Source organism: Amblyomma maculatum, chromosome 1 (assembly GCF_055883805.1).
Source record: "Amblyomma maculatum isolate TAMU_Amacu chromosome 1, ASM5588380v1, whole genome shotgun sequence".
Lineage (NCBI taxonomy): Eukaryota > Metazoa > Arthropoda > Arachnida > Ixodida > Ixodidae > Amblyomma > Amblyomma maculatum.
Genome location: NC_139344.1, coordinates 375,210,800 through 375,235,474, shown reverse-complemented (window position 1 = coordinate 375,235,474; position 24,675 = coordinate 375,210,800). Strand labels below are relative to the sequence as shown.

General features: G+C 45.0%; 1 long non-coding RNA gene across 7 annotated transcripts in view; it reads left to right on the top strand.

The window, feature by feature from the left end:
- Nucleotides 1-24,675, top strand: part of LOC146208280 (uncharacterized) — a 389,535-nt gene that overhangs the window by 134,042 nt on the left and 230,818 nt on the right. For 3 of the 7 annotated variants that reach the window (XR_014704696.1, XR_014704693.1, XR_014704692.1), the window contains exon 1: nt 11,112-11,530. The exons of 1 other annotated variant lie outside the window; for it this stretch is intronic. This is a non-coding gene — a long non-coding RNA (uncharacterized LOC146208280). Of the gene's footprint in view, nt 1-11,111; nt 11,531-24,675 lie in introns of those variants that run through there. 3 more of the 7 variants (XR_014704699.1, XR_014704698.1, XR_014704697.1) reach the window with 1 other exon arrangement.

Here is a 24,675-nt window from a genome sequence, read left to right as displayed (position 1 = left end):
AATGGGAGCCGGCCCTGAGTCGTCACCATACATGGCAAAATTACTTTTGAAAAGGAATTAACTTACATTACTAATTACTTTGCTGAAAACCGCATAAAAGGAATAAAATTACATTACTCATTACTGCTCCCAAAAAGTAATGAAATTACGTTACAATTACTTCTACTGGGTAATTAAATTAATTTTAAATTACTTTCTACTTTCTATCCATTTATTAACTAAGCAAAGCTAGTAAGCAAAACAAATTGTTCTCGAGACGCGAAGCACCAACATTCTTTCTTCCTGCCAAATTCCGTCCCAGAAAGCTATTTTTTTTTCTCTCTCTCTCTTTCCTACAGTACGTGCGATTACCAAATAAATCAGTTTTTAAAACAAGACTACCGCAAAAAAAAAAAAGAAAAGAAAAATGGTAGAACGGTCCTGAAATGACCGGCGAACCCAGCGTCTTGCTGGCCCGGAGCTGTCTCCGCAATTTGAAGGGCCCGAGAAGCTAGGGTATTTATTGCTTCCGCAGTCCCAAGAATCGATGTCGGCACAGTTGTGCTCACTGCTCAGTAATGCTCAAGCCACGATGCCTCACGTCATGGACCCTTCTGCCTATCTCCCCCAACCCCAATCCTCCTTCTCCCCGTGGTGTTGAGTGTAACCAGGCACCACTGTGCCCTGAGTGTAGCCACTGGAGAATGGTTAAGGTCTCAGACGCACTGTTCTGTTCAACTCTGTCCCCCTTTGCCGATCCGTTACGCTGCCTTCGCTTGCCGCACGCCGTTCTTGCTTTCGCGGCACTCTACTTCGTCGTCTATTGAAGGAGTAGTGGTGCATTTCAGTAAACGTAATTTCGAAATCAATTAATTACTTTTGCTGCGAAATTACTGCCAAAAGTAATTCATTACATTACTAAATTATTAACCCGAAAAAGGAATTCATTACAGTAATTAAATTACAGCAATTCCATTACTGTCATGTATAGTCGTCACAGAGCTGAATGAGGCCCGTTGCAGTTCATCGGCTTCCCTTGACTTGGCGCCCAGTGGATTGCAAATAAAGGGTAAGCTAGAATAATCAATGCTATTCGTTTTTACCAAATCCGCAATGATTTTTCAAAAGCAATGTTTTTTCTAGCTTTTGTCCGAGACAACCTTACAACAATGAACGAACTCGTGTTAAACGTGCAATGCGACTCTCAGCCTCCTGGTGTAATGGTGTAATTTTTTAAACAGGAAGGCCATTACAATTATCAGAGCGCTGCTTAATTGATTTTGAGGGACTCCAATTCCATAATCTAAAATGCGAAATACAGTGGGAACATATGTTTCAGAATGCTGACACCAATAACCTAAACAATATTTAGATAAAAAATGAGATGAACGGGTTAAGGCAGAGAAAGACGAGAATCGTGGTTGCCCCGTGACTGCCCGTTGCTAAACTAGTCAACCACCCCTTTATTCTTGACTGTTACTTGTGGCTTAAATGTCGTTTTGCACCTGGTGGTGGTCGCGGGATTCTATATCTTCACACCTTCACGCCTTGGACTTCGCATGCCGCTCCCGATCTCGATATCTAACACCGGAACCTCAAGTTCCGGCCCCATGTTGACGGCCCTCCTGCTGTTTGCTCCGGGGTGCTTTGCAAAAAGGGCCTGCAAATCTTTAATGGCTCCGATAATCAAGACTAGAGGTCTTGTGTTTGCCGTACGAAAGCGATAACAGGAGGAATAAGCATGACAACGTACCCGAGGTCGAACAGCGAAACCTACATCACGCAAGTCGCCAAACGCAAGTACACCAATCACGAAGCCCAGATCGCAATTTGTGCTGCCAACTACAAAGCCCACTTTATGGAAGCTTTCTGTCTCCCTACTCCGCAAATTTCGGTCTGAACGCTCTTTGCGCGGATGGGCGCAGTAGAAAGACTCATTCACAAGCTGCATCGAGTAGGTTTGGAACAGTGACATTGCCTAATTCCTCAGTGGCAGAAAGCGACGTGATTCGCCATATCTACAATGGCAGCCACGAAAGTGCTTTCCAGAGGTTACTTACCAAAAGCCTCCGCACCGCTGCTCATGTCGTAACTCTGTGTCAGAGTTACGGCGAGCTTTCAGCAACGTGTGGTCATTCAGGAACACGAAGAAACGATCGCAGTCTTATCCGAGGTAATTTATACAGTTCTGTTCTCCTTCGACAAAAGATTTCATGCGGGAACACATTGCTGGGCAGTTGTCACTACTGCCTAGCATTTAGTGGCCCACCTCACAGATGGCACCTACGCTGTGCCGAGTTATTTAGGAGCACGTTGGCAAAGCGCTTCCTCCACTCATAGCTTCACTCAATCTATTTATTTATTTATTCAAATACCGTAAAGACCCGAGCGGGCATTACATACGGGGGGAAGGGGAAGGGGGGTGCGAAAGGGGGGGGGGGGTCAATAGTAGATACCATGCATAAAACATTGCGATAAGTATAGTGTCGTTAGCAGGAACACTCGCGATAATTACATAAGTCATTAGCCAGGAACAAAGTACTGAAAAGATAGCGCTTCAAACAGTAAAAATATAAATACAGATGACACCAAACGTTCCTTTAACGCGGCAGGGTCAGCAGTACATCCGGCGGTGTGGTGATCGTAGGTGTTAGAGTTGTGAGGGAAAAGTCATGAGCATGACGCTGGAGGGTGGTTGCTGGAACTGAGAGCTTATATGGCCTCGCACTGATCGGACGTAGTGTTGCCTGACGACGTTTGACAGAGGTACACTTCTTTCGTATTGGTTGGTGATATCAGAATCAGGCTGCCAGGTGCCTTGCACTCTGAGGATGAGACGTTAACCCCTAGCCCCCATTATCTCATTATTAGAGCTTGGTTCAACTTGGACTATATATATCAGGTGGTAGCGTATGCTATCGGGTGCTATGTATACCTTAAAGGTGAAGTTTGTGTCTCCCGCAAATATTTGTGCTTCCCTATTTTATCCTGAAGCGGGCATGGCCACCGCCATACGTTTTCCTTCCTACGACTTGCCCTTGCTTGTTTTCCTCTCTATGCAATGTGCGCCGCCTACTGTGAATCTTTGGCGCACGCTTGAAAGCCAGCCTGTTTGCTTCACATGTGGATTCACAGGCCATGTTGCACGTAACTGCTACCGTCGCAAGTCCTGTACGTCGCCGACCAGCGACCGGCCACTTACGCTCACCCGCCATCCCCACCCCGTGCAACGACTCAGCACTAGACGTTTACCTGTCAATTCTCTCCTACGTAGCGCTCGTTCACTTCGAGTCATACATGGCTCGTTGTCGCCAATGCGTCACGATCCTACCTCTCCACAGCAGAAAAACCACGAAGCCCTGCTCCGGATACAAGAACTGCGTTTTCATCGACTTTTGAAAGTCCTGCATCGTCCCCAACAAATTGAATCGCACTTTCAGTTGGAAATATCGCTATAATTCTGCTTATTGATACTGGAGCTACCGAGTCCGGCATTGATGTCAGACTGGGTCGTTTGATTGGAGAAGTTATCTTGCCGCTTTTGCACCTTTCACTTTTCACTGCAACTGCGCAGCACATTGAGCCGCTGGGTACATAAGTGACCTTAGACAAAATTCAGAACTTCTCTGCATTATCAGTTTTTTTTATCTGCATGTGTGCTCTCATTACATTAATTTGTGATGGGGAAATAACTTACTCTCCATCACGTCGTAATTCACTGCGCCAGTTCGGAAGTGTAGCTTTCTTCTGTCGGCGACTTACCGACGTCCACTAAAATATTCTGGAGGTCTTGAGTCTACAATTCTCTACACACCGTCTTCTCTTTTCGTCTCATCAAGATGTCTGCTTAGCCCTTCATCATCGCATCCGTACAAAGCGGCTTGCACCGCACTACCCATTATCAATTACTCTTTCTTGGCACTCACTTTGGTCCCTGGTGATTCCATTGGACATCGTTACAGGGGCTCCTCTGTCCCCCAGTGCAGCCTCAATTCCTCAATGCTCTCAGCCCGTTCGTTCGTTGCCCGCATTATCGTTTCCTGCTTTTTACGCCCCCGCCGCCTGTAACGCCCTTTATACGTATAGTGCGTGTTTTATGCTGGCTCGGGTGAGTGTTTTCTCTTTAAGACGTATAAACTGGAGCAACCCCTTGCTTGCTTCTTTGTCTAGGTTTGTTTACCCCGGCAATGTCGGTGACCACCCGATCTGGCGCTACCGCATTGAAATGCCTGATCTATCGCTCATATTGAATATTTGCTGGCTCTGTGGCATGGGACCAATCAGATTAGATGGGCTCGCCCTATCTCCCTGTATTACCGCATTCTGCGATAAAGAGCGCCAATGACGATCCAAACATGATCTTTTTAGAGCTTAGATGACCGTATTCAAAAGGCCCCTCTTCGAGATGTCCAAGTCTCCGTAGAGGCCGCATCAAAGAAGGAAGAAATTCTGAGTTTCTTGTGCGGGTTATCTCCTTTTCAGAGCACAAGTCTGAGATGCGCGCGCCTGTATGATCGAACGCACTTCCCGTATTTGGAAGAGAATGAAGGTGGCGAGAGGATGTTAGCGGGTTTCTTAGTGCATTGGGTTGTGCAGCGAGAGTGAGACGTAAGGACCCGGAAGATGATTACCACAAGACGAACCGGGAAGTTGGCGATCCTGAATAGAGGTTATGGCTTAGGCGAAAGATTCGGAATACCTTAGGGAGATGGCACGAAGTGCGGTATGGTGACTACTCGAAAAGCAGTAAAGTTTGGCAAGAACAATTGTGGACGACAGGAAAGTAGGAATAAAAGGCAGAGAATAAGGTTGCGGCTGGAGAGTAAGGAGGGCAGCAAAATGAGAGAGAAAATGGGAAGCATAGGTTGGAAAGAGGAGGAAGGCACGGAGGAGGCAGGAAAAGTGCGGTCAATCTCAGTTTGCGCCGGACGATGCGTAATAGTTGCGTTGAAATATAATCTCAAGAGAAACTAACCCTAGACGCTCATTCGACGCTCGTGAAGAGGTGGACTGTTCTGACAACCATGCGTGAGTCATGCACAGACATCACAGATATAGGCACCGAGTAGTGGATGCGTCATATTCTGGGAAACTCCAAATTTCGCCTGGCTCTGAGATTAGAGACCCCGTTTGTTTGACGCCTTTCTCCGCATTAACACCTTTATCAAGCGGTTCACCGTAACTGACTTAAAGGTATTCATCTGTTTCTTCCCGGGGTACGCTGTGGGGTCCCATGAACACCATAACGTGCCTCTAATAGAGGAGACCTGTACGGTGTCATAAGTTGCACCGGTACTCCTGTCATATGCCATCTGCGCCTGTCACGTTTCCAATTTTTCCTCGCTCACAACCGTAGCCGATGTTCGATGGCACAGATGCGACATTTTGACAGGATAGTTAGGAGGAAAATCGAATGGTTTTTTGGCTAAGACACCTGTATAATAATAATGCACGTTTTAGGGGTCTGCAGGTAGTCGAAATAATACGCAATGGCCCTCGGCGATTTCTTAAGTTCAGAGCCTACGTGTGAAAATCAGTTTTTGCTTTTAATCCTTCCTCAAATTTAGGAAACAAAAGAACCTGCTGCGAGCAACTTTGCTGTCTCGCTCTCACGCAGGATGTGAAAAACAAACGCGCTCGAGGATTCGCATGTGTTCCACACATTAAGTCCAATTTCACGCCAAGCAGATTAGATGCCATAAATAAGAAAGAAGAAGCGCTCTACCAAAAACGCATGGCATGCACTCAAACATATCACCAGATTGTTCTGAAGCGTCAGACGCTGCCCGCTTCATCTCTCACACGACTTCCGATGTGAGGCGGCCAGGAAAGCTGGTCGCGCAGCCTGGCAAAGCGGAAACGAGGCGAGGAAGAAAAAACGAGGTTTTATTTTCACGTCAAAGCAGCTCTGGCTGTTTATACAAATTAAATATTTGTTCGCGTACGCGCTTTTATTGACTGATGTAGGGTAGAAAAAAATTGGGAAGCGGGGGGGGGGGGGGGGGGGGGGAGAATGCAGCAGGAACGAGATGGCAGCCGCTGCTGACATTGAATGAAGGGGTAGGGAAGCAGTGCGAGAGACGACAAAGGGCAGCTTGCCCCGAAATCAAATTTGGCGCTGCGTTATCTCTCACCCTACTACGGCGAATTAATATCTCACTCGGAGGAAAAGAAGTATTAGTTATAGAGGACGCGAACATAGGAGATGAAAGAAGTGAGGATTGCGGTTAAACGCGAATGCAATCATAATCGAAGCACAACTAGCAGAAAAAAAAAAAAAAAAAGCATCCCATTTTGCGGGAATATAGGCGATTAAATATAGCGTTTGCACTATTACTCTTCAAGGAAAGGCGACACGTACAAAAATGCTTCAGGGCAGATAAATGTCGAATCACAGTTGGCCATCAGTATTTATCACAAGGCAGCCCGATAAATACAGGTAGTGGAAGAAGCGAGAAAACCCGCACGTCCATGTGGCATCGGCAAGGAGAGAACGAGGCCTGAGATGCTGAGCTGGCCATTTAATACTTACAGGGCAGCTGGGAGCGCGCGACCGCTGTGCTTTCAAAACCACTGCTACCGTTAGGCAGCGAGAATGGGCGTCGCCAGGCACATGGGCGCAGAGATAACAGTGCTTATTGCACATGCACCTTTACCACTGATTCTTTAAGGCTTTGGTTGAAAGTGCTTCACAATGTGCGGCAGGCATGAGCTCCCAATGTCTCTCTATGTATGAAACAGTCTGCATGCAGTGAACAACTAATAACACCCAGATGAAATCTAGGCAAAAAAAAAAAGTAAGCAAGAAACAATGTTTCACGAAAAACAGAAGTAACAGTAGAAAGATTTCCCACCAGAACCAAAAGCTGCCTAGTCCTCTACAGGGGTGTGGTCGCTCACGCGTGAACGTGTGAACACTCCGCAGGATAGATCGGGAATCCATGAAAAGAAACTTGCCTACGCTTTGATGCCAACAAGAGAAACTGGCCTGCTTTCAAATTTTGGGCACTACCTTCCGGCTTCTCGCTTGTCTTTCTTGGAATAGAAAAGTGACAAAAATGACATTAAAAAAATAGTTGTGGTTTAGCTCTGGTTAACTCTAGCTCAATTGCGAAAGCAACGGCAGAAGCTTCTTTTGCCATTTACATTATTCCCCTATCAAGCCCTATCAGTGTAAGGTGCTACATTATTGGTGACACGTAAGCTCATCCTTTAAGGGTATGACGCGAGAGCGTAAGCTACCAGCCCACATATAAAGTCACGCTTCGACTAGGTCTTTACGCTACAAAAAAGGTGAGAGTTTCCGAGTTTCCACGGCTTCTCAGCCAAATGTAGTTTGTTTCTTCCACGCAATGCTTTAGTGCGTCAAGAAGGATCATCTTCAATCAGTGCGTAGTCAGAGCTACAACAATCGTTCTGTTGCCTAACCTCCATTGCCTATGCGTTGCAGGGCTATCTGGCATGCAAGATCTTGTGTTCAATCCCCAACTGCAACTAATTTGCTTTATTGAATAACTTTATTCTCGGTCACCCATTAGCACCCATTTTTATGCGTACCATCCAATGGTTACCGTGCCAACTACAACAACAATGCCATAAGGATTTTAAATCAATAAGCCTGTAATCATTTGACATTAATATAGACGATTCCTACCCAACAAGAGATCAAGATTTGGTGCGCAATATTTCTAATATTGTAAGCCACGAAAAGGGTATGAAGCTTTAAATTAGCCTGCCGTTCCTTGCCGGTGGCGCATTCCGGGGACATGGCATCCACGGCGCTTCTTGCAGCGCAATTGTAGTTTCTGAAGAAATAAGGACGCAACCGGTGCAAAAAAGAAGTGGATAGTTTTGGTATTGCTAGCTCCGCTTGAATTTTATGCCGTTCGAACGAGGAGCATACATTCACTAATCGTAAAAGCTATATAAACAAACACGCCGGGCCGGAGTCATAATCTCGCGAATCGGCGCATTCCTGCTAAAGTTTAGGATTCACACACTAAATATTAAATGGTGTATTCTTACATTGAAGCACTCATGAGTCATTTGCTGGAGAAGCACTAGAAAAATGCAAGGTAAGGCTCCAGAGTTGGACGCAGTCACGAGCGCGGCTGCGGGGAAGACGAGACGGATACGTCGAGTGGGAGGCTCTTGTTCGGTGCGGGCATGCAGTGAACCGCAGTCGAATCGCGTTAGGTTTTGCGATGATGGGACTGAAGCGGCGGCAGCGGCACATGCTTTCGTGCGCTGGCCGCGACTAGACTGAACATAGTTTTGCCAAAATGCTTTACTTACCGAAAATAATTAAGTCTGACTAACACGTGCACATAACAGCAAGTCAAGATGCACCGCTTCGTTCAAAAGTTTTTTCTGCTCCTTTAATGTCGCAAAGTATGTTCTGGCGTAAAGGTATGCTTGTCGGAGATTTACTTTCAGTATTCGGACCAAAATAGTGACGGCGATAGCTCAGCAATCAGGAACATAACGCTAACCCTTCACCATATTCGTGCGCATGTACACGGTGGAAGGAAATGTTGGACAAGTGGCTTTTTATATGCGGGAGCGTTTGTTGCTAAATTAAGCTAACTCTCATAACGTAACAATAATGTGCTTCTGATTGCATATTTAAATTATACAGAGTGAGCCTGTCGATTTCGGTCTAATTGGCATTCTCTAGACGAAGCCCAAAACAAGTCGGAGGATCACTAAGTTCTGATATTACAGTGAAGGCTTCTCAAAGAAAAGAATAGGCGAACAAAATATTTTGCAGAAGGTAAAAACAGAAAACTCAGTGACCACCATCCACGGCGTGCATGCAAGAGTGCAGCCGACACCGCGAATAGCAGACGACATGGGAATGATATCTTGTTTTGACATCAACAGCCAATTGTTGCCAGACCAGAAAGCTGATACCGATAATAATAAAAATTAATTTTAAATCTATCTAATACACCGAATGATCTCAAATTTCGAGGATTTATAATTTAACATGTGAGGAGCGAAATGAAAAAATCAGTTTATTCTCAAATGTTAGCTGTCATGACCCTTTTAACAGAATTTAACGCCCTTAGCAAGAATTGCTTAGGCTGGCATATCACCGGTCTCTAAGAGCAACGAGAGAAACAAACAGGTGCGATGGCTGAAGCCTCTGGAAGAACCTTTGCGAATGCCCCCGAGTAGACAAATTTAGAACAATTTAGACTAAGACGGCACACCACGAAACCAGAAAGCAACAAGGAAAGAAAAAAAAATGCCCTAGCGAACTCAGCACAGTTCGCACCGGAAACAAATTGCAAATATTTTTTAGTGTGGAAATCTAATCCGCTCGGCGGAAAGAAAAGCAAAAATAAGTAAACTAGCCCCAACGGATTATGGCACAAAGGCACGAGATTAATGCGACGGGTAGGAGCACGTGGAATAAAAAACAAAGTGGAAAAATGTAGTGGCACCTCATTATTTTCATGGAGTGCGAACACGACCCTTCATCGCTGAGTTCCAGGTTCTTCTCGAGGCCATTTTCTCCAGCGCCGCCAGTTAAAATAAAAGGCAAGATGGTGTGGCCGGTGGCGGTGATGGAGGACGGACTGAGTGATTACACAGGGAGTCGGACGAAGAGTGTCAAGCTCTTTTACTCGCTCGTCCGGCGACATTATGCAGGTTGGAAAAAGTCTTATTGAATAAGGCGGTTTATTCACGGCAGAAGAGGGTATAGGGCAGTTGGAATAAAGGCAAACCAGAGGCTGCCGAGATCCGGCGGTCTCCAGCTCCGAACCGGCCTCACAAAGGTGGCTGGTAGAATGGGCTGGACAGGTATCCGCACGTCATGGAATGTTGGCCACCACCCCAGATCAAGAGCTAGACCAACTCTATAGAATGTAACACCCTTTTTAAGGCTCATCAATATAATTTTAACCTACCTACCTACGTCTTTCGCGCCAATGCTCCCTCTTAAATCCATTTGCCGAAGCTCTTGGGGCACATTCTACACACCAATCAGAATTAGGGTGTACATATATGGCAATAAGATGGTTTACCGTAAGTAAAACGAGCCAACCTTGCTCCGATGCCAATGGGTTTGTTTCTACTTTCAAGCACAGCGCGCATTCGTCAAAATCGCTTGGCTGCAGCCACATGTACTGACACGTCTGAAGCTGATAAAACTTCATTGTGAATAAGGATCGGCAATTGAGGGAAGTTACCTAGTGGGCCGCAGTACTTGGAGACTTTTGGTGACGCCGTCTTATTCGACGGCCTTAATCAGAATGTAAGGGTCATCGCTGGACCTTAGTTTATCCCAAGCTTCTTTAGAGGATCAAGCAAGAGTTCTGAAGGAGGCTTATGAGCTTTTCACGCCAAGATTATATAGTCGAAGTTGTATTTTTCGATACAAAAGCGGCGGAAGGAATACATATCCTTATTTATGAATGTTGATACGTAGTTTGTGCTGGGAATGCCCCCCGTCTATAACTGTCTTCGTATGAGTTGCTGGTGTCTGATCAGTATTTTATTGAGTGGTGGCAGTGTTCTTCTTATTCCGTTGTAATGGTCAGTGAGTTCATGGTATGATATGAATGGCTCACCGAAGGGTACCGGTTCCCGATTTCACGCCACTGCTCGGCAGGCTAACTGTTTTTGAAGGTGAGCTCGGCACACACCCTTTCAAGACTCTTGCATTCCGAGCCAGACACCCTACCCCTAGGCACTGCAGGGACACTTGGTTAAGGGATGCTTTATGTAATTATCAGGTGGCTTTGCACATAATTTGGCAGCGTGCGACTCTATATTAAGGAAGAACAAATTAAGGGATTACTGATTAACCGAATAGCAAAGTGCATTAATGCGAATGATGATCCAGAAAAGGACTCTTAGAGATCTGCTAGCGTTGTCGCATCGTAATATTAAATGAGTAACTTAACAATTCCCCATCCAATTTTTACCCGCTTTTCTACCGCCTTTAACAGGTGACCAGATGCTCGATTGTGCCATCCTGAGAAAGTTCAGAATTAGCGCGCGATAGGGCACGAGCGCGTAGTCCAGATAAAAGAGAACAATCGGCGACTGCAAAAGGTCAAAATAAAGTGAAGTATGATCGAAGATAAGGCGGCATGCTTACGCTAGGCCAGCAGGCGAGAACATACGAGACTTGGCCGAAGCCAGCCACGGCGCAACGCTGCAATGGCGGCACGGCTTCCGTTTGCGTGTGTCTCAGATTTTATTTTCTGTGTTATTCGTGACGGTGTTTGAAACTGAGTGACATGTTTGACTCCGAACAAGAACTGTGAGATTAGTGAGAAGCTTTTCTGGAGCCTTGTAAATTGTTGCAAGTGAATTCTTGCTTGAGAAATCCAGGCCTCGGATACCCGCGCCTGACAAGGTCGTGTATGGGCTAGGTGCTCGTGTGAACGTCGCCATCGGACAAGGAAGCAATTGCCAAAGCACAGATGCCGGCTGGTATTCAGTGGACTGTGTTGTCGTTGTCACCTCTTCAATTCGTGCGCTCAGCTTCATCGGACGCAGAATTCCCCAGCCTTCATCTGACGCTTATAAAGCGGTAAGTGCAATTTCAGTTTTTGCCGCTAGGCAACTAGCATTGGATGAATTCCTGACTGTTGCAACCCTACAGCTTTAATTAGCGCAGAAAATAGGTTGCACGTCCATCAAACTGTCATTCGTTTATCCTGAAATATATTCTGCGCCATTGACAGTTCCGATTTGGCGATGCGCCTGCTTTTTGATGAAGGCGAAAAGCGAGGCGCCCGTGCGCTGTGCGAAGTCAGTGCACGTTAAAGAACCCCAGGTGGTAGAAATTTTCAGAGTACCCCACTACGTTGTCTCTTATAGCCTGAGTCACTTGGGATGTTAAATCTTATAACCAAACCAAACAAGTTCCAATTGCGACAGTACATGTGTGAGCAAGGATAGGTAATACGGTCATACGTTGCAGAGGGGCGCTCGTGTACTACTTGGCACGATCATCTAATTTAAACAGCAGTGAGAGAGGCAAGCTTTGTGATTGTCGGCGTGGGAATTCTGCAGATGGTTAAATTACAAGCATCATTCTTCATGTAATCGCATGGTGCTAACTACTGCATTCATGATTTCAAGCATCGCCGGTAAAAATAATTGAAAAAAAAATTATCGCACTATATTTTCCATTCTAGTAATGGTTTCAAACGTTTCTCGTAAAAACCATGAGTGAGACGATTTTCTACCTTGCACTGGCGGATGGGATGCGGTAATTTGAAAACTAAGTAATGGTGTAATGATTTCCGAAAGGGGTTGAGAACCAGCCAGATCTACAACATCGCAGCCGGCTTCAGTGCTTCGGTTGATAGCAGATTAACGAATGGATCGCATCGACGTGCTTTCGTGTTCTCAGCGTTCCATTTAGTTTGCACTTGCGCACATTGGTTGATGAGACCCGAAGGTTTGTCGTAATTTCCATGTACAGCTGCAACGGAAAACATAGTGAAACAAGTGAATCATCACCAGGGCAAAAAAATCGCCATATGCGGCGCTATTGTTGCCAAGTACGCCGATAGCGAAGTACCAGGAACATTCCATTTCCGATAGCGGGGGTGGCCGGTAGAAAACAGCACATCCTGACATTGGCCCATCAGAAATGCAACGTCTTAAACGAACGCCTGTCGATTTCTTATCGGCCAAACCATACGCTAAGTTGGCTAAATATATAATCTCGTTTTATTTTTTTATTTTTACACTGGCGTTGCGAGCGACGGTCTTTATCACCGATTCCCTTTAAAAACTTGTTGGGGATGCACTGTCAAAATTAACGTGTGGCAGTGCCAACGTCACACGAAAGAAAAAGTTTAAAGGCAGGTGTAGTTCCCATGAAATTTGCAACAACATAAGGATGCTGACAATCGACTAGGCTTCAAGAGTCCAAATATTAACCCTTGGTAAAGCAGGTCGGACAAGAAGCAGTGTTGCTGAGGAGGTTGGGTGCTCACTTGGGAGCAATTTGTTGACAGTTTGATGACTAATTTGTTTACAGTTTTCAACTAATTTTATGCTTTTCGTTATTTCACGTGCTGCGCTAAAATGTTAGGGTAATTCATCATTAAAGAGAAAATTCCGAGTTCGAACTGCTGCGTTCATTTGTTCCCAAAAAAGTAACTCATCTCTGGAAGGCGAAATGTTTATTTATGATGCCATTGATGTTCACCAGCGCTGACAGCCATTGACAGTCTATCATTCAGAAAACTGTGGGCTTTGAGGAAAAACTTTGATAAAAAAAAATACCGCTGCTGAAAACGCCAGCTGAAAAAAAAAATAAAGAAAAGGAGTCATGCACCCCAACGTTAGCACGTGATTCTACCGATAAGCAGCGCACAAGCTATCATTTAAAATGAAAGCTTTCAGACGGGCTGCTTTCTGTCGGCCACCCCCACTATGAAAAATGGAATGTGCCTGGCACTCTCGCTATCTGCACATACGGCTACAATAGCCCCGCGTCCCGCAATTTTCTCGCTGCGGTCGTGAGTAACATGTGGTAATCTTTTTCCGTTGCATCTGTACTAAATGTTAGGTCAAACTCAAAGTAAAATCAAGAAAAAAAAAAGGACACCTCAGTTAGGGGTCATCTTTTAATTTTGAGTGCCTGTCTCCGATATGTCGTTCCCTGGTCGCATCGCTGAACATGTGCCACGTTGGTAAGCCAAACCAGTACGCAGAAGCAAAAAAGATCCCTCACAGTGTTATCAATTAACGGCCCTTAGCATTGAGTTCCAAGTATTGGCAATGTATGTCGCACAAGTTTGCAATGCCTCGCTGCTTTCGAAAATATCGCGTTATTCATTTGGAGATAAGCTTCGTCAAGAAGGACAACCGCAAAGCAAGCGAAGACATACAGATGCGATGCGCAGTTGACTACAAGCGCCAATGAGAATTTCTGTTATCTATATTTAATTTCACTCCTGTTTTCAGCAGTAAGGACTGACACACTTGTACGCACACTGTAATACGTGGAAGTTTGGGAACATAATTCAAATGTTACCTGAGGGGCCCAGGTCACCCTTACCTTTGGTATCACTGCAAATAGCTCATGAAACAGAATATAGGAGCGTGGTTGCGTTTACTTACACCCTCAGTGGTATTGTTCATTATTGATGATGCGTAGTGTTTGCATTCTCATTTCGCCACATTTTGAGCATGCCCGTCACGGCTACAAGGCTAGCAGAATATCTGTTTTCGAATGTCATTCAGCGGTGGTCGGGAGTGTCCACGAAAAATATTTTGCATTTACCAAAAATATGCACCCTACAGGCTTTGGCTTGAGTCCATGCAGCTTTAAGCAACTTGAGCTAGGAAGTTTTAAAAAGCAGTGTATCGCAGCTGATTCAAACCAGTGAGATACTCTTTTAGAATTTAGCATGTTTTAATATTCTTTAGTACATTCCTAGTGATACTGTTGCTCAATACATTTAGAGTTGTTTATTGTTGGTGTGTCTGGTAATCCTTGCTAGGGCCGGTTTTTTCATGGGGATGCTTGTCTTCCTGTTAATCTTTAGAGTAAGCAATACGATCATCTATAACAACTGTGGCATGGTAAATGAAACACCTTCGCTGGCGCATTACGAACAAGAAAAATGGTACTCTGATCTGAACTCCACGTTCAGTTCCACTGTCACTGTAAGATACTTATGGGGGCCTGGCTACTATCTGTTGTAGCGGATAGACACATGCATTTTACAGTACCCCATGGGATAACCTGACATGAGATCGTACTGTTGAAATGATGTAATCGCCCAGAAACGCAAGACAATGGTGTCGAGAACAGAAAAATTAAATATGCTCGAAAGTGACCCACGTGACATGTTACGAAGCCTAGCCGTCCTAGACAACAACTGTATACCGCTTCGTGGGAGAAAAAAGTTAAAAATAGTTTTGTATTCAATATACCAGAAGGTTTTACAGGGCCGTAGCTTTCGTGTGTTCCCCCCTTTATTCGCTCTCCTCCAGTGCAAGCACAGTCGTAAACCAGGAAGTGCCGCGACGCCGAGAGGGAAACAAAAGGAAAACAAAATTGTCGTCTACAAGTATAAAACGCGGGACAGTGGCGAGGAACGGAGCGAGAGAATGAGACATAACGTCGAGGCAAGGGCTAACAGCGCCTCGCACAAAGCAGCCGGATAAGACTCTGGGGAAAGTTATAATTGCATAGTTTTACGGTCCGGGCGACGCCTGTTTATGGCACCTGGCCGTGTTCCGGGAGCTTCAAAACTCAAGGCCGCAGTCCAACTCTCAGCTGTTCCGTGTGTTATTTTCTTCTTGCTTTCTTTTTCAGCTTACTTCCGTTCTATTTCGAGATCGGCTCAAATGATTTTGTGTGCATCAGAAGCGATTGAAATATGTGATGTTTTGAAGCGATTTATGGCATAAGGGGTTCGCCGTATAGACCACGTTCGCTTCAGCTCTTCACACTTATCGTTAAGCGGCTGTCTTCTAGTGCTGCTTTGACTACCCTGTAGTACTTATTCCTTGGCAAACAACGCACATGAAACCGAACATTTGAGGAAGGAGTATAGGCCGCGTGTTTTCGAGTGAACATTGCCCGTTAGAAGAAACGGAACAGGACGAGATGACACCTCGCCCCACAAAGCAACATCGGAAATGAGTGCTTTGTTTCTACTCTGGTAGCCACGTTGCTGTTTCGAAAAAGTTTTGTAGTTTGTTCATCCCGAAGGTGTCAAAGTTAAAGTGTAAAAATAAGCCTTGATGAAAAAAAACCCGCGAGTGGAAAACATTAGGTGAAGCGAGAGATAATACGAAGAATGATATCAACAAGCAAAAATGCCAAAAGGAGAAAGGACCAAACGATGAGCATGAAGGTGAAACAAACCTAAACATAGCAGGGCATGAAGAGCGTAAACACGCATCAGGGGAAGATGAAGTGTCTAAAGATATACAGGACTGTCACTGATGGTCCGAAGTGGTTCTTACATAAAAGCGGTGATTTGTTTTGTGGAGAGTGTGTTGTTTGGGATCTTTCTGCTTTAATTGTTCTTAAATTGTTTCTAAATTATTTGCCCATTTCTTGCTTCATCGCTTTCCACTTCTCTCTTTATCTAATTATTTGTTCGCTTCCTTCCTTTTCTTCTTTCTATTGTTCTTTTCTCTCGTTTCTTCTTTCCTACTATTCTTCTTTTTGATTTTTTGAGAAGAACTTTGCCTCTCTTGTCGCCTCGTATTTTTCTACCTGTGTGACTTCTGTGTTATTTTAGGGAGTAATAACAGATAGTGGAACCGCACATGAATATAATAAGCCAGGAGAAGCAAAACTCACTCAGAAGGCGACTAAAATGGAAAAACGTAATCAACGAACCTAAAGGTCTAAGATTGGAAATAAAATTATAGCGCTCTGTTTCTATACGTTCTCGTTCTGCCGCGCAGGTTTTGAAAAGGTGAGCAAGCAATGGTAGCATGGTAAAATGCTAACAAGAGCTAAAGAGGCTGTGCATGCAGCGGAAAGTACTCTATCGTACGTCCTTACATATATATATATATTTTTTTCCTGCGATAGTACACAGCTTCCCATTACACATACCGGCTGGCGCTCGTCCTTTATCTTTGTCTGAAGTCATGCGAGCACACACCTTGTACTACATTTCCTGGACAAAGATATATATTTCAGTGCATGAGACGGTTTTAAAAGGCACTTCCTGCGAGACCGATAAGTATACACTGCACAGCTGTGCGCATTAACACAGTTTAACATGCAGTTGAACTACGCCTCCTAAAGGGAGTTAAATAATAACGTATTTTTTGGTGAATGCAAGCAGAAAATGTTATGTTTGTTTTTCTGAAAGTAAACATTTGCAGTACGAGATAACTATAACCAGGAACTGTCTACCTCCCCAAAGGGCCTATGGGCAAGTGCGTATGTAGACACGAGCTTACACAGGCCAGTTGTAAGGCATTAGCGAAACATTAGCCATCGTTTACGACTCATCACACAGACCAAATAAAGGAACGCTTTTTAATGGAAGTCATGAATACTAGCGCACATTCTATACCTCATAACTTAAACCCTTGCGTCGCTTAGGTTTGGTTGAGTCACCTACAAAATGAATCCCTTTGGCTGGGGGAAAAGGAGGCTTCCGGAGACGTTAATGGCCTTTCGCGAGGTTAAAAAGCGCTCACAGGGAGCCTCCGCGCTTTACCCGAACGAAAGAAAGCATTGAAGCGACGACATGGATATTTGTCCCCGCAGACATTCCACTGATCTTTGGAAAATCGGTTATTTCAGTCCGTCGCTAAATTAAGTATAGGGCTGGCAGTGACACTACCTGCTATCTGCGAACTTGCCCGTGTCAACTTATCTTTGTTTATTTTGGAGCCTTTACTACGCGAGGTAAAGGCAAGGCCACCGTGTGCTTCCGATGGCCTTCGGAAGGTCATCGGAAGCAGACAGTGACATTTTATTGAAGCTACAACCATTTTGGGTAGATATGCTCCCACCAAAGGTCAAGGTCGAGGTGAAATGTCAAATGTCAATTGAATGTTGGAATTCGCGTAGCACGTGAGAAGCTGCGTAGAGAGACACATGATCGCTGACGTAAATCTCGGGCATATATAGAGGTGCGCCATGGACTCAGGAATATCAACTGAGCAGCCGCGCTCGTTACGATCATTGGCTGGCTGCACCCAGCAATTCGAAAGGCATTGCGTGTCGAGCTGAAGGAGAACACATGGGGCTAAAGACAAAAGAGCGGCGGAAATGCCGGAACAGCGTAAGGAGCGCCTAGCGAAATACCGCCGCGACGATGCTGCAAGGCGTGAGCGACTAGCAGCACAGATGGCCGCCGGCGCCGCCGCCGCTTCTGCGTCAACACCGTCAGCAAAGATATTTAATTCAGCACTACCGCGTAAGCGTCAATACACATGCGCTGATCACCCTGATGATGACATATGGCGCCACGTTCTTGTCAAATGCCGGCAGTCTCTGTACGCAGGGACCGATCAGCGCGGTACCAGTCAGCGGTAGCGATAGACGTCCGCTGTAAACTGAATGTCTTAAATGATCGAATTCAGCTATCCCTTCACACTAGGTTTAACCGTAGCTAAACCACAGCCAATATTTTTCTTTCTTTTTCTATTTCTTTCCATCTCTATTTCTTTCTCTTCCATCTTTCGTTCGCTTTTTGCTTGCTTTTTCCTTTCCTTCTTTTTTCTTGCATACCTGATTTCATAGGTGTGGCTAGAGAGGACATCTTACCTACGTTTGTCAAAGGCAGACTGCCGTTCAGGAGATATTATTAAGCATAAAGAGCTACTGATTGAAATAATTAAGGTCTTAGGCATCAAGAAAAACTGGTTTTTGACGCCCCGCCATTACTGGTGAACCAAATTTCATCTTGACGTCCAGTTACTTGGTAGTTGTGGAGACCTGAAGGAAATGGGCATTAGGATAATTAAGTTATATTCGCAATAAACAATTGCTTTGGGAAATCTTGGGACTGAACTTGGCTTCTTTGTTTCACGAAGCGAGGCCGCGACCCCTAAACTATGAAGGCATGTTTGTTCAACAGCCATAAGGGGAATTGCCTAATAATGGGGTTGGCAAGGCACCGGATGTAACGTGAATAAAGGATGCGTTGAGGTTTCTTCGCGACTGGCACCGTGGCAGCTGAGCCAGCTGAAAAAGGAGCCGTTGAGCAATTAGGAAAGGAAAGGTGCAAACTGACATGCGGTGAACGGGTTTCACGCATCCTTCTGAGTTCATACTGCACAGCAAGGAGGATAGGGTGGGTCACGTGTGCTACTGATGACGTGTGTGACTAGCGTCATTTCGTGCGCGCTTTTCGAAAAGTGCTCGTGGTGGACGAGACTGATCGAGTCACAGCGCAGAGAGAATTTTAGAAAGCGCTATGGCTAATACTAGTAGCTACCTAAAGGCCTACAATTATTATCCCACACCTGAGTATATTAGTTAAAAAGTAAAGTAATAGAATTTCGTTAAACAGCTTACTACTCAGCATGATTATTCTGTTTTCTGGTTCATCTTCGCAAGAGCACTCGGTTTATCTGCAGCTAGGCGTCTGACAGCTGTTCACACGTAGTAGGCGCTCTAGAAAATGTAAGCGACGTCTCGAGAGAGACGTAAAGAAAATGCAGGTATCCTAGTGTCTCTGTAACCTGAAAAGCTGACTCGAGCCTGTATACCACTGAAGATCCGCTGCAGTTGCCGCAGGCACTTCATCCAACCAGACGTAGGATAAAGGTTGCTTTATTATTTTTGTGGTCTTGAATAAAGTACCTCGCACTGAGAAAAGTCACAGCACTGTGTCGCCTTAAGCAAAGTTCGTGCAGCTCTGCGGTCAACATCCTCATCAGCTGGAATATACACACGGCAGGGCGAAGACCTCTCCCACATTCATCAAATTTAACGCGGTCATATGCCAGCTGCATCCACTTGACCCCTGCGAACTTCTTAACCTCATCCGCCCACCTAACTTTCTGTCGCGCCCTGCTGCGCTTTCCTTCTTTTGGAATTCATTTTGTTACCCTAAACGACCATCAATTATCCTCTGTTCGCACTACATGTCTGCCCATGCCAATTTATTCTTCTTGATTTTCACCAGAATGCCACTAACTCGAGTTATTTCTCTGGTCTACTCTGCACGCTTTCTATTTCTTAACGTTACACCTTATTATACCGACTACTTTTCGTTTCATTTTTTGTTAGCCTCCACATTTCAGCCCCATAGGGGAGTACTGGCAAAATGCAACTGTTATATATACTTTCCTCTTCAGCGATACCAGTAAGCTGCCACTCATAATCTGCAAGAACTTGCAAAATGTCGCCCATTCCAATATTCTTCTTTAGGTATTTCCCTTCCGTAGTCCAGGTCTCGAGTTACTACCTGTCCTGAGTAAACACATTCGCCTACCGCAGCAGAGGCTTCTCTGCCTATTGTAGCTCAGCCGTAGGCTTATGAAAAAAAAAAAAAAGCACACACATCCGTACGTTCTCATAATAATAATAACCTTGCTATATGTTGTTGTCTGCAGTCATTTCAGTACACTATATCAGCGCGAAATGGCAGAGCTTCATGCTTACTCTGATACTACCGCCAAGGCCACAAGAAAGCACACACTGCACTGTGCCGACTTCATCGAAATGTCTCTTGACTCGCCCAAAATGACAATAATTTCGATGATGGTGGAGGACGTCTGTTGAATTGGAGGGGGGGGGGGGGGGGGTGCATATCTATATTGCATTCCATCAAATGAAGGAAGAACGCCGCGACATTTTTGCTCCTTTTGCTCATTGGCCTGACATTTCCAACCGCTGAAGTTCTTCATTTCTTGGCCAGGCATCATTAGAGCATAGGAATGATGCAAAAATTGGTGCCGCCACTTAAATATCTTTTAGGTCAAAACCTGAATTTATCTGTAATTTTTATTGACTAACATTTTCTTATAGTTTAATTTCAGCAGTAAGAGCCTTCAAGACGGTTAAAATAGGCGAAAGTGAAAGGTGCGCCGCTAACATTTTTCCAGCACATCATGTTTCCAGCTTGTTAAGCAATTCAAAATGCCAATTACCTTTTTTGGTCCTTGTAATTACTTTATTATCGCAGATAGTACTTCTAAATTCACCACAATAATCACAAATGTGGTTTCTGAAATAGTGTGTGAGAGAGAGAGAGAGAGAGAGAGAGAGAGAGAGAGAGAGAGAGAGAGAGAGAGAGAGAAAAAGAGAGAGAAGGAACTCTATTATCACTTGTATTACCCAGCATTACACACACGTATCAGTAAAGCTTAATATAAGGGCTCATATTAAATTTCTGCCCGCTTCATTTTTAAGCCCTATAAACTAGACCAGCAATTTTTAAGGAAGGTGACATTTACCGCCACTAAGGAAAGCATAAGGGCAGTCATCTCGCCTTTTATTTGGCAGCTGTGATCAAAATACTTTAGTAGTGTTACAATTTTTCAGTTATAGATAAGATCAACCGCGTGCCTCCCATCGTGACTGCCACTACGGCATCTGTATGCCGCTTGCCTACGCTGCTCTGTCAGCTCAGCTTTTAGTTTACTGTACAACCTTTCACTTTCGACTATGCACGAGTAGCCTAAAACCAAACATTTGCATTTTTTCGCCAGGGCAACCTCCTACAAAGCGGTGGATGTATACAGCCTCCTCTGATATCACAAGGGCCGCTTGTTGCCTTCACAAAGAGTTACGGCTGAAGTTACGCAAGCACACTCTTTTGCTACATTTAGCAAGGCCTGCTATATGCATTCTCCGCATAGCAAGCTTCCAGAACACAGGGAGCATTACGCCCAATTTTCGTTGCTTCACCTGCTAGCTTCACATGGCAGCAGTGATGACGTAGCGTGTGCGATGTGTGCAATTTTTATCATCGCTTCTTCACAACGTCTCGATGCAAGCATTTACTCTTGTCTTATTTACTCTCCAATGTCTTTACCCACTTCGGGTGAGGTTCGTCAGGCGGACGCATAGAAGGACGTTAGCGCTGACATGATTGATGTGCGGAAACGTTCTGAACGCTACAAGTGAAAGGCATACAGAAATGTCGTTAAACTGGAACAATAATTAGCTTGTTACGCGTGACAGTGCTATAACGGAGCCGCTCCTCACAGATACCTATACCCCAAACACTCTTCTCATAGCGCGACATGCTCCTATGAACCCTGTGCCCGGGTTGCCTTGTGGTTACTCTCTGCATCGAAATCTCGCTCAGTTTGCAAATACCAGTTCTGAGTTGGATCTCACATTCACGCATTTCAGACGCAATTAATGCCGCTCATGCACTAAGCGAGAGCTCTACTCAAAGCAAAAGTTGAGCAACGACGGGTTGCATACATTTGACTTCAGCTCAGCCTCAATTTCAGCCCTCGTGTCACGTCATGAGTGTTATATCTTTGTGTAAAATATGTAGATCCTAACAATAACACGAAGTACTACATCTTTGGACAGTTTATGTTGAATATAATACAACGTTAGTATTTGCTAATGTGATAAATTATAGGTAACTAAATAGTGGGAAAAGAAACGTTTAAGTTTAGGCTAGAGAGCTTATATCGACTATAATTGCGGTTGACGGATTATAGATCCCAATTATTAGTGTTAATTAGTAAATGCTGAAAAAAATTGAACTTCACGGTATATTGTCAAGTTGTATGTCGTTGTGAACGTAGAAAGAGAGGCTAGTCATGGTATGTAGAACGCACATTTTCTTCAGCGCAGAATACACAGCACAAAGGAAGGAAGAAAGAGGAGGGGGGAGAAGCATCTTACTTAAGGCAATGAACGATACTTCAGACCTGGAATTAGTGTTGTGCAAGTTTCGACGATATGAGCTATCAACGATATATGAGTACAATGCATATTTTTAGTGGGAAATAAAGTGCAAAAAGCAAGGACAGAAGTAAGATGCTTCTCCCCCCCCTCTTTCTTCCTTCTGTCCTTGCTTTTTGCACTTTATTTCCCACTAAAAATATGCATTGTACTCATATATCGTTGATAGCTCATATCGTCGAAACTTGCACAACACTAATTCCAGGTCTGAAGTATCGTTCATTGCCTTAAGTACCTGGGAATAAAAATTTAGCTTTATGATAAATATCGTCTAAAAAGTAATGGCTAGTTCAATTCAAACAACAATCGCTCAACCATGCAAAACCATAAAAAAACAGCGCTGGAACATGTTGCAACAGCAGTGGCACCAAGTTTGAGTTCTCGCGATTCAGAAGGTTGTGTGCTCGATTCCTGCTGCTACCGGTCTACCCATACAGTCAATACAATGAAAAAAATTACCGACGATTACGTTACTTCCCAATGCGAAATTTGAGAGCAGCAAATAAGCTGTTTCACCTTTTCGATAGATTGAGGCAAAGAAATCGAGCAACACATGTATGCGCTATCACAGAATGTTTTAGAGCGCGCGAAGAAAGGAATTAAGTTCGAGCCGGCGCTTTGACAACCGGAGACTCGCAGGAAGAGGGAGGAGGGGGGCGGCGTGTACACCCAGCGGCAAACGATGGGGGCAGAAGCGCGCGCAGCAAGCGGACAACGCGATAAAGGGAGGAGGGAAGAGATAGCAGCGACTGACTGATGCTGCTGACGCCGATAGTGAGTCAACCCCAGCTGCGGAGTTGGTTTCAGGGACAACGCCGCCGATGCCGAAGCAAACAATATGATACCCTCGCTTCCGCAGCGCCAAGAACCAGGTCTAGCCGTGGGAAGGTGGTCACGTATTCGTCGACGTGCCGGGGCCTACGTGAAATAACCGGCGCGTCGGCAACTGAAGAGCACCCTATCCGCCACACAGAAACAGGGGGGGGACCCTCCCCTCCTCTTTCTGCATGGCGGCGACGGTGTTCTATGCAGTCACGTTATCTTGACTCTCTAGCGGCGTCAGCGGCATCCAGCGGTATCAGTCGGTCGCTGCTAGCGCTAGGGGGATGAAGGGGGGGCGGAGCTGGTTACGAGGCCGACGACGACGCCGACGCCGACGCGAAACCCAGGAACGGACGCCAAAGAGCTGCGCTCTAAAACGTTGGTCCTCTGCCTATCAACGGGCTCATGAGGGGTGCACCGTACTCGAAGTGTAGTCCGGGCCTCAAACTTCTATTGTTCGTGGGCAGCATACGATGCGTTCTCCACGTAGTACTTTTGAACGCGTGATGTGAAGTACCTTCTAATCTCAGGTCTTGCATTTCCATTCATGCACCTTCGAAACCAGAGTTTTGCATTTCTATTTATGTACTTTCGAAACTCAGGTTTTGCACTTACAGGTACAGATTCACAGTGCAGTTCGACTTTTGTAGGACATCTCAAGCGTAGACGTTAACCTTGTATAGGCGGGAATTCATAGCCACGAAAATAGTTTTTGCGTACGCACTGATTGTGCAAGGAACGCCGACAGATAGTGCGTTCACCGCATGCTGTCCTGCTGCTAACCTACCACAGCCATAAACTGTCATCTGCATGTTAAAATATGATATTTAGAGTTGCGGTTAGCGGCTTCTCTGGTATTCGATGGAAAAAAAAAAGCTAATCCGGCCCCGATTGATTGTTTGACAGATTTCTTGACGTTCAAGGCTCAATCCATATTTAGCACATGATGTGGAGGCAAACAGTACTAACATGGGAAAAAGCACGTAGTGAGAAGGGACCCGTTCGATCTGCTTTTGCGTAGCTCTGCTTTCATAGAAATGAACAGGAACTGACAAAAAGCTACACCTTCATCCTCTACTGTAAAGCATCGGCAGTATCAGTGCAATATTAGTCTCACTATAAACTTCCAAGACCACATTGCCAACCGGGCAACGGGACGAAGCTTCATTCTTGATAGCTGTATCCACGTGGTCATACAGAGCGTTTGCCTCCGACTCCCTCCTACGCCGACACTATGCCGGCACGCAGTTGTCTTCTCTAGCTACTATAGCTACTTTTGCAACTACAGGAATCCCAAAATATATATTACCAGATAAGCATTCACAAGAATTTCGAAATGTTTATGATGACTTCCCCTACAGTGATTAGGTTCTCTGCCTTTCCAGACTGGAATTTCACGGAAACCTTAAGATCATAACACTTCTTTCTTCCCAGTGCATTCATACAGAGGCATCCAATGCTGGAAAAACCTTTTTTTTCTTTTTTTTTATGCAAGTCTAGCATCTACTCTTTTACAGTGCATT